Source organism: Sphaeramia orbicularis, chromosome 10 (genome assembly GCF_902148855.1).
Source record: "Sphaeramia orbicularis chromosome 10, fSphaOr1.1, whole genome shotgun sequence".
NCBI classification, from domain to species: domain Eukaryota; kingdom Metazoa; phylum Chordata; class Actinopteri; order Kurtiformes; family Apogonidae; genus Sphaeramia; species Sphaeramia orbicularis.
In genome coordinates this window covers 38,978,019-38,987,851 of record NC_043966.1, presented here as the reverse complement: position 1 = coordinate 38,987,851, position 9,833 = coordinate 38,978,019, and positions in this window count along the sequence as shown.

Genomic DNA, 9,833 nt, shown 5'->3' with positions numbered 1-9,833 from the left:
ATCCAGCCTGCTCCTCTGGCCAAGTGGCAACATCTTCGTCTGCCATCCGAGTTACGCACCCACTCACCTCACCCAGCAAGTTTCAGAAAGAACTGTTATTATTGTCATTATTCTTTTCCAAGTTCTGCCTTCCTATTACCACCACTACCTACAGATTCATTAAAAGTCTGTTACTGACTTTTACCTGCATCTGAGTGCGTTGCATTTGGGTCCTCCCTGTACACTACCCATTACACCCACCATGTCCAAATGGTTCTAAAAGCATCAAAACAAGTTTTATTCCTCCACTCCGCTACAGCTTGGAGGCAATTATTGCAATTATTTAGAGAACAGAACTTTTACTTGTAGTGGAATATTTTCAATTTCTTATTAATACTGTAGTCCTGTAAGAGCTTTACAGTTAGTTTTTTATGGTCTGAACCCTGGTCTTGTTCCTGTTCTGAATTAAGGACACTTCTGTGATGATACAAGGCCTTACATGACAATAAATGGTATTAAGTACGTAATGGTAAGTATTTTTGTAGCTCTTTAGTTTGATCTATTCATCTACTGTAAATACACACCATACCTCACTGTAATGTGCAATAACCAATCACGAAACATATGATTGTTTACACTTGTACATTTGCATGCACACTGTCCACTACCTTGTTACATTGCACCATTTACACTGTTTAATACATTGTTACATTTGCTGTTTACACTGTATATGGATGTTTACATCATTTATAATGTTAAATTGGCACATTTTTAAACTACTTGTAATATTCTTAACTCTGTCCTTTGATGTGGTATATCTCCAATTTGCACATATTTAGATTGCATACTACTTTATATCTTTATTTTTCTAATACATGTCTGTGTCTTTTGTGTTCTTATTTAGATGTAAGTGCATTGTCACTGCCAGAAATCACCTGCAATTTTGTTGCACAACTGGTGTAATGACAATAAAGCCTATTCTATTCTATTCTATTCTATTCTATTCTATTCTGTTCTGTTCTGTTCTGTTCTGTTCTGTTCTGTTCTGTTCTATTCTGTTCTGTTCTGTTCTATTCTGTTCGGTTCTTTCCTTTTCTTTTCTATTCTATATGGAGATTTCCATGCACTGTTCTCCCAAGCACCCCTGTGAAGCCCCCCCTTTGCCATCCTATGTTATATTTTCTTGATCCCCCTTTTTTCAGTCAGGACATGTGTGACACCTCTAATAGGCTGTTTGCAGTTGAGGTCACGTTACAGTGCAAACCGCAGGCAAAGGTCACAGACTGATTTTCTCCACAGAAATCACAAGTAGCAGTGGAAAATGTAAAGCTGTCCTCACCCCTCTGACCTTGCAGAGACATGACAGAGCATCATTTTACTTCAGGAGGGACCTTAGCTTAATTTTCTGTGATTTTCTATCGAGAGAAAATTACTTTAACGTGCAGCACCAGCTTCAGGTATGAAAAAAATATAACATAAACACTATAAGTCAACTGATCACTGACAGTGAATTATTTATAACATTTGAAAGAGTGATTCCGTCCCATGTTTTTGATTTATACACAGTAAGTGGTAACTTATCCACATGGATCCACATGGTTAGTGACATTTCACTGATTCTGTTAATCCACAGCTATCATTTGTCTTCTGCACTAGTAGTAACTGTAGTAGTAGCAGTAGTTGTAGCAGTAGTAGTAGCAGTAGTAGTAGCAGTAGTTGTAGCAGCAATAGTAGTAGTAGTAGTAGTAGTAGTAGTATTGGTAAAAGTTGTTGTAGTAGTAGTTGTTGCTGTAGTAGTACTTGTAGTAGTCGTTGCTGCTATAGTAATACTTGTAGTAGCACTTTTAGTAGTCACTGTAGTAGTAGTACTTGTAGTAGTAGTAGTATTAGTAATTGTAGTATTAGTAGTTGTAGTAGTACTTGTAGTATTAGTAGTATTAGTAGTTGTAGTAGTCATATTAGTAGTTGTATTAGTCGTATTAGTAGTTGAAGTAGTTAGGCGTGTTAGAAAATATCGGTTCTGCAATACACCGCGATATTTCATTTCACAATACTGTATCGATATTAAAAAGTACTGTATCAATATTTTTAGGTATTTATTCAAATGCAGATATGGCAGAGGTTCATTTTTGTTTAACACTGTAACAATTTTTTATTAAATAATGGTTATTTTACGCATCCTAAAAGCACTTTTTACTGTCTGAGAGGCAGATGGTAGTTCCTTTGTTGGGATTGAACTTAAATAATGTTATAATGTTAGTTCCGAACTAATAGAATATGAACATTTGAACAGGATCTTAAACTGTAATGTCTGTACAACAGCATTTAAGTTTTAACACAGGAAAATTTTGTGATAATAGCATCAGATCCTGTTGTGATCAAATAAAAATGTTTAGTATTTGTGCATATTTCTGGTGTAATTCAATTCTTCAAAGAAATAATCATTTCAGAAAAAGAAACAAACAAAAAATTGCCTTTTTAACAGTATCATGATATATCATGATATATTGCGATATATCGTATCGTCATCCTAATATTGTGATTTGCATCGTATTGCCAGATTTTTGTCAATACACAGCCCTAGTAGTAGTAGTACTTGTAGTAGTAGTATTAGTAGTTGTAGTAGTATCTTCTTCTGCCTCATTAGGTATATTTCAGTTCCATTAAATAAAGCTACCTCTTCATAACATAAGGTTCACATCCGTCATATGCTGTGCTTTTCTGTTTGTACTTTCTCTGTAATAACGCATAAACACCCACACTTTCCCATGTCGTACCCGTTCTGCTGGTTTCTTTGTGCGACTTCTTGCCCAGAGTTAACAGGCTGCAAACAACGTATTTTGACAAAAGTGTATTTGAGTCCCTTCATGTCACATGCTGTGGATGAACAACGAAGGAAAAAGTCCTGCTGATTATGACAGTATTCACTTTAAGTGATTCATTTGTGTCCTACTCAGTACCGGCCTGTGCTTAGTAGTGACAGTAACACCATTAGTGCATGCAGTCACTGTGTAATAAACCACATGTTTTATAAATGTTGTCTTGTTCCTGTGCCTTTGGGAGGCTTTATGTCCGTACAACCATGACACCACCATGCTGCTGTGTTTATTTGTATTTCTGTTTTTATTTCTTTCATCATCATAACAACAACAGCAAATGTGACAGCGAAAACGCAACACACAACTCTCTCTTTTCCCACTCCTGTCACGGGTACGGCTGGTTTTTGCATTGCGCAGGCCATTAAGCTAAAAAGAACAAACAGAGACACACATCCAGTAAGCTACCACGCACGCACATTTACACGAAGACGCCGCCGCCACCGCAAAGTAGCTGGAAACTGAAATCCGGAGACTAATGAGGGAGCGAGGAACAGAGAGAATCCAGAAAGAGTGACAAAGGGAGAAGGGGGAAGAGGGGGAGGAGTGGGGGGGTAGGCTAATGAGAGGCTGTACATACCCAGAATGTCACTGACACAGCAGACTAGAGCTGTGATAAGGACCAGCTGAGCAGCAGGCTGTGAAAGACGGAGTGTGTGTGTGTGTGTGTGTGTGTGTGTGTGTGTGTGTGTGTACACAACAGGAGAGTACAGAAGGTAGGAACGGCAGAGTACAAAGTTAATGAGAGTTTCCCCACTGTCACCGAATCAATGGTGCGATATCACACTAGCGCAGGAGATAACTGGTACTGCATGTGTAGGTGTGTGTGTGTGTGTATGTGTGTGTGTGTGCAAGACAAGTTAGTCGGCCATTAGCTACTCACCAGAGTCACCATTAGCAACAAGAGCAACAAGCAGAAGAAGATTGACAAGTGTGGAGGTTGTCAAATTAAATTAGACGATATTGTAGCTTAAGGTGCAAGTGCGTTTTTTTTTTGTTTTTTTTTTAAAGAATGCTCCAATATAATGACACTCCGCTTCAACCCATGGGAATTGCTCAGTAAGTCGTTTCCATGGCAACTGGGGACTCATCAGGGAGGTAGTTTTATTTCCTGACTTGGATTCATAACATGAAATATCCCCCCTCTATACAACGAACAGTCGTTTTTTTTTTTTTTTTTTGGGGGGGGGGGGTTTCACCCATGGCCAAGACTTGACAATCATCTTGTTTCACACACCCTAACACCTGGGAGTTTCCTCTGAGCAGCTGCAGCATTTAACTGCCATTCACTGGGGACTCAATAGCAAGTAAGTAGGCAGAGGTTAGATGTAAAAATACAGCCTTTTATCACGCTGAGTCACAAAACGGAGCAGAGGCAGAGAGCAAAATGCCCTCCCACCGACTAATATCAAATACATTTGCACTAATTCTGCTGTTCTTAAGGTCACCTGAGGGATGTTTTTACTTAACCCAGGATGTGAAAAAACCTGCATTGTATACTAAACACATGAACTCATTTCACTGACCTTTCATCTAACCTGAGGCCATCATTATGTCTTCATCCACACTGGGTCTATAAATTTATGTTTCAACTTTAATCCTATTAACCCTTTATCGGGCAAGTTACTATTTTTGTCATTTCCGCACACCTTACAAGACAGTGACAGTGAGTCAACAATCTCAGGTCCAATGTGGTCTACAGGGTCTGTAAGGTCCACCTCTGCACTAACAGTGAGTGGACCTGCTTTGTTAGGTACCATGAAGTAATGGTACTAATGTAAGGAATGCTGTTCAAAGGGATAATGTGGATGTGGACAGGTGTCTGGATCAGCACTTACATTGGTCTAATGTTCTAAAAGTGGTGTTCTTATGTTCTAAATTACATGTTCCTTTCACATTATGTGTGTTTTTCTTGTATTTTTTTATATATACTACATGGTGTTCAGATGACTCTTCCATAGTCAGTTATATCAGCAACAATTACAAGCAGGAGTACAGTTGACTGGTGGAGAGCTTTGTTGCATGGAACAGTCAGAACCTCCTAAAGCTCTACATCAGCAAGACTAAGGAGATGGTGGTGGACTTTAGGAGGAACTGGAATCATTCCTGTCCAAATCACCATCCAGGGTGAGGAAGTGGAGATTGTGGACTCATACAAGTACCTTGGGGTCCACATAAACTATAAACTGGACTGGTTGGACAACACAGATGCTCTGTACAGGAAAAGCCAGAGGGCAAAGTCAAGGGAAGGTTAACATCTGGTCAACAAAAGGTTATTACCATAATCTACACCAAACTCATATTTTTGGGTAGGTAATTGCTTATATTTTCAGAAAAAATTATTTTTAAATTTGAAAAAATTTGTGAAATTTTTTTAGGAGTTTTATGAGTGTGAATGTTTGAAAAGTAACAAAGTTTTCTGCCGTCATTCTGGGTTCTTTTTATAAACTCTCAGAAATAAACAAAATGTATTCCAAATACATTGATATTTGACTGTTATATTATTTCTGTCATATTTTAAACACACAGTGGTTAAAATTAATAAATGCATATACCTATGCAAAATACATTTGAATATAATGTTATTAACTGCATGTTGTAAATATTGTAAAAAAAAAAAAAAAAAATGTATATGAGATTGATAATTGAAATAAAAAATGTTTAATTTGATATTTGCTTTTGTTGTCCATCCGTGACGCTACCATTTGTCAAAACTCTTGCTATTTAGGTATGATAATTTTTTCTTTTCCTCTAACCAATTACTAGGTTGTAAAATAGAGGGTTTAAGGTATACACTGAATACATTTTAGGATGAAAATGTCACAGGAACTTCACTTTTGAGGACTTTGTAATTCTTTCAAATAATATAAGTACATTTTTTGTCCATCCATGAGTAGTTTTTGATATTTTTCATTTAAAAATATTTGAAACTAAATTTTGCCATTTGAGTATGTTTAAGATGGCATTTAGTCTTTTTTAATTATGAGTAATATTTGTCTTAAACTGGTCTGGTTCAAAAGTTATGAATCAAAAAGTAGTGGGCTGTCCTTCCCTGACACCCTTGACCTCACCCAGAGCAGGATGTTCTTCCTGAGGAGACTGAGATCGTTTGGTGTCTGCAGCAGGCTCCTCAAAACCTTCTACCAGTCCATGATGGCCATTGCACTAGTCTCTGCTATCATGTATTGGTGGGGAGGCTCAACAAGCTGGTGAGGAAAGCCTGTGGTGGGACTGGACCTGGACAGTCTGGACTCGGTGGCTGAGAGGACAGTGAAGGACAAAATCTGTGCAATCCTGGACAATCCTTCTTACCCTCTGCATGAGGAGCTGTGGCTGATGGGCAGCTCATTCAGCCAGCAGATTATCCCACCCAGGTGCAGGACTGAACGGTTCAGACGCTCCTTTATTCCAGCTCCATCAGACTGTACAACAGCAGCTTAGCCTGAAGTACATCCTGCTCCAAGCAGTCCTTTCGCATCTGTCAATGTCACTCACACACTTATAAGTCACCTACTGCACACTTAGTACTTTATCATTATTAGTGCTACTTTTTGTCACTTTTAGTCACTTTAACAAATTTTTTAAAAATCTTTTTTATTTTCCTTTTGTATTTGATGTATATTATCTTGTGCTGCTGTACATTTGAATGTCCCCCATGGGGGATCAATAAAGTACCTGGCTGTTGGAACATGGATTCCTTCGCAGGGGGCCCGGGCTCAGCTTTAGAGATAGGGTGAGGAGTTCAGACATCCACGAGGGACTCAGAGTAGAGCCACTGCTCCTCCATGTCGAGAGGAGTCAGTTGATGTGGTTCGGGCATCTAGTGAGAATGCCTCCTGGACGCCTCTCTGGGGAGGTGTTTCATGCATGACCATCTGGAAGGAGACCTCAGGGCCGACCAAGGACATTCTGGAGGGATAATATCTCTCAGCTTTTTTTTTTTGCCACTTATGGGCAAGGATCCAAATATGATAACTTCATAATCTTGATTTTCTACATGACAATAAAATATTTTAGTAAAAATCACACAAGTAATGAAGTCTTGTTATGTCCTCCAATAACACACTAAGGTTGAAATTTTGAATTTCAGTATATGTCTATGAGTGCCCTTTAAAGGGTTAAAACTGCCATTATTACAGGCCACCTAGGTGTCTTCATGTTTTCTTTGTAATAGAAATGTCAGAAAATGGCTTTTTTTCCCCAATTCTTTTGCCCCATTGTTTTCAGGAAGCACTTAACTTTCAAAATGTGGCCATTAATTATCATTATTATAAATAATAAATGCTTAAAACAGTGAGTTTTAGTAAAAAAGAAAAAAAAAAACAGACTTGAAGTTTTTTTTTGCATATTTATAATCAGAAACAACTATAAATGTCCATAATGAAACTTTCTGAGATTGCAGAAATAGACTTTCAACCATTTCACATCTGCTCAAACATGCTCACAATCGGCTCACAGATTACCGGGATGATACTGGGATATGTCTGTGACTACCGGGGTCTGACTGTGGATGTCTGGCTCCACTTATCCACCTTGTGTCTGCAACTGTAAGCTTCGTGTTTTGCTACTGTCTCCCTCATGTCTGCTGCGGCTTTTTTTTTTTTTTCTCAACTTGATTGAAAATACATAGGTATACAAAACATAGAAACTTTGAACAAACAGAAAGATGTCAAAAAGAAAAACATCGAAACAAATAAATTGAAATAATGCAAAGACTTAGAGACACAAAGAAGAATAGACAAATAATAATAATAATAATAATAATAATAATAATAACTTAAAATATACAGATCTAAGATAAATAAATAAATAAATAAATACCATAGAGAGTAAGTTCAGTCCATTTTAAAGAATTCTTTATAAATTACCAGGATGTTAGTACTTCTTTTGTTAAAAATAAATTGCCTTGATTTAATATATTTTTCAAATTCCATCAGAAAGACATTAAAATTTGGGTGTGTTTTGCTATATTTATTTTTGTGTACATGAAATTTTCCAAATAAAATGATTAGATTAACAATAAATTCTAAATTACAAGTGTCATGTTCAAAATATGTAAGTGCATTTTGAGATTTTATAGTTTCCTGTCTGCTGCTGCCTGCCTCCTGTCTGACAGGAGGTGGCGTTGCACACAGGTGCAGACTTCACGATACCTGACTTATGCCACGTTTCCACTACATGGTACCGACTCGACTCGACTCGGCCTTTTTGCATTTCCATTACAAAGAAGGACCTGGAATCTGGTACTTGGTACTACTTTTTTAGTATGAACTCCACTGAGGTTCCAGGACTGGGGACCAGATACTAAAAGGTGACGTGTAAACACTGCAGACCACTGATTGGTCAGAGCGTTGTCTCTGTGACCCGCCGTTTTACAAACAACAGATGCGGAGGTTTACAGTAAATATAGCGGTAGGTTAATCCACATAATAACAGCCAGAAAACCTATACCGTGGTCGGTCCAGGAGATACAGATGTAAAAATTCAGCATGAGTTTGATGAGACAACACAGAACAAGCAAGTTTATCAGCAACTCTCTGAGCAGATGACACGGAAGTATGCGCCACATCGCTATGACGTCCAGGTACATTAAAGCTGGTCGTATCCTGAAACGGTCTCCAGGAATAGGACCTGGTGCCCGAGCCGAGTTGAGTTGAGTCGGTTCCATGTAGTGGAAACGCGGCATTAGGCTCACGGAAATACGAACACTCACAGGGGAACACTGCCCCCTACAGGAGGTGTACTGAGGGTGTCTCAGGCTACAGTCAGACTGTAGCCAAATGTGGCCCAAATCAGATTTTTCGCCGCTATTTGACCTGTCTCTGACCTGTTAAAGACAGTCTGAACGCCACAAATCCGATTTTTTTCAAATCCGACCCAGATCACTTTCATATGTGGTCCTAAATCCAATATGTATCTGATATTTTGCAATGTGAACGGCCAGGTCACATTTATCCGACATTTACGTCATTGAAATGCCAGTACAGCCTGACTGCAACACGCTTACGAACAGATATAGGTCGCCGTAGATGAGTGTCTTGTCGTGAGAGTGTCTCGGAGAGGCGGTCACAGATAGATTTAAACATTCTTCTTGTCATTTGAAAATTATGAATGAAGTTTGTGTCAGTGAAGCCGCTAACATCACTATCCCACCACTCGTGACTCCAACTCCGCATCCACATACTCCATAGTAGAGACGTAGCAGCCATTGCACCACAAGAGGCCATAGCAAAAAACCTGGCTTTCCTCTTTTTTAATCTTCTACTTAAAATTATTTGACTGTAATGGTGCTGACTTCAGTTGTAGAGTAACTTTATCAGTGCCACACACACCGATACAATATGCCTCCATATTTACCTCCATAAACACAGTGCGTGCTGTGTAGTCACGTATTAAGTCAGGACCTCTTTTGCTCATGCAGGTCGCTTCAGGGTCGCATTCAGTTCAAACTGAGAACTAATAGAAGTCGCATTTATTTGTAATATGAACAAGCATACAAAAAATTGGATTTCACAAAAAAATTCAAATTGTCCATTAAGACGTGTTGTCTGAACCAAGGTTATAATCGTTAATGAAAACAAAGGAAATGACAAAAACTAAAATTGAAAAAAAACATTTTCGTTAACTGAAATAAATAAAAACTCTAATTAAAAGAAAAAAAAAAAACAATAACTAACTGAAACTGTATTGTGAACTTACAAAACTAACTAAAATGTATAAAAATTATGGATACAATTCCCTTCGTTTTCGTCTTTGTCAATGTCGGATTGATATAAAATTGATTTATTTCGCTCCAGCAGTTTGAGCTGGTGGCACCATACGACACTTCACAGTCCGTCATGTCTGGTCACTGGTGGTTTCCAGTCATCTTCTGGTCCCCACTCTACCTGGAACATACAGACTAAAGCTGGGACAAAGCAGCACAGTCCTGTCTGGGATTTACTTTAGTGATGCGTGGGGTTTCTATCTGCTTTACCT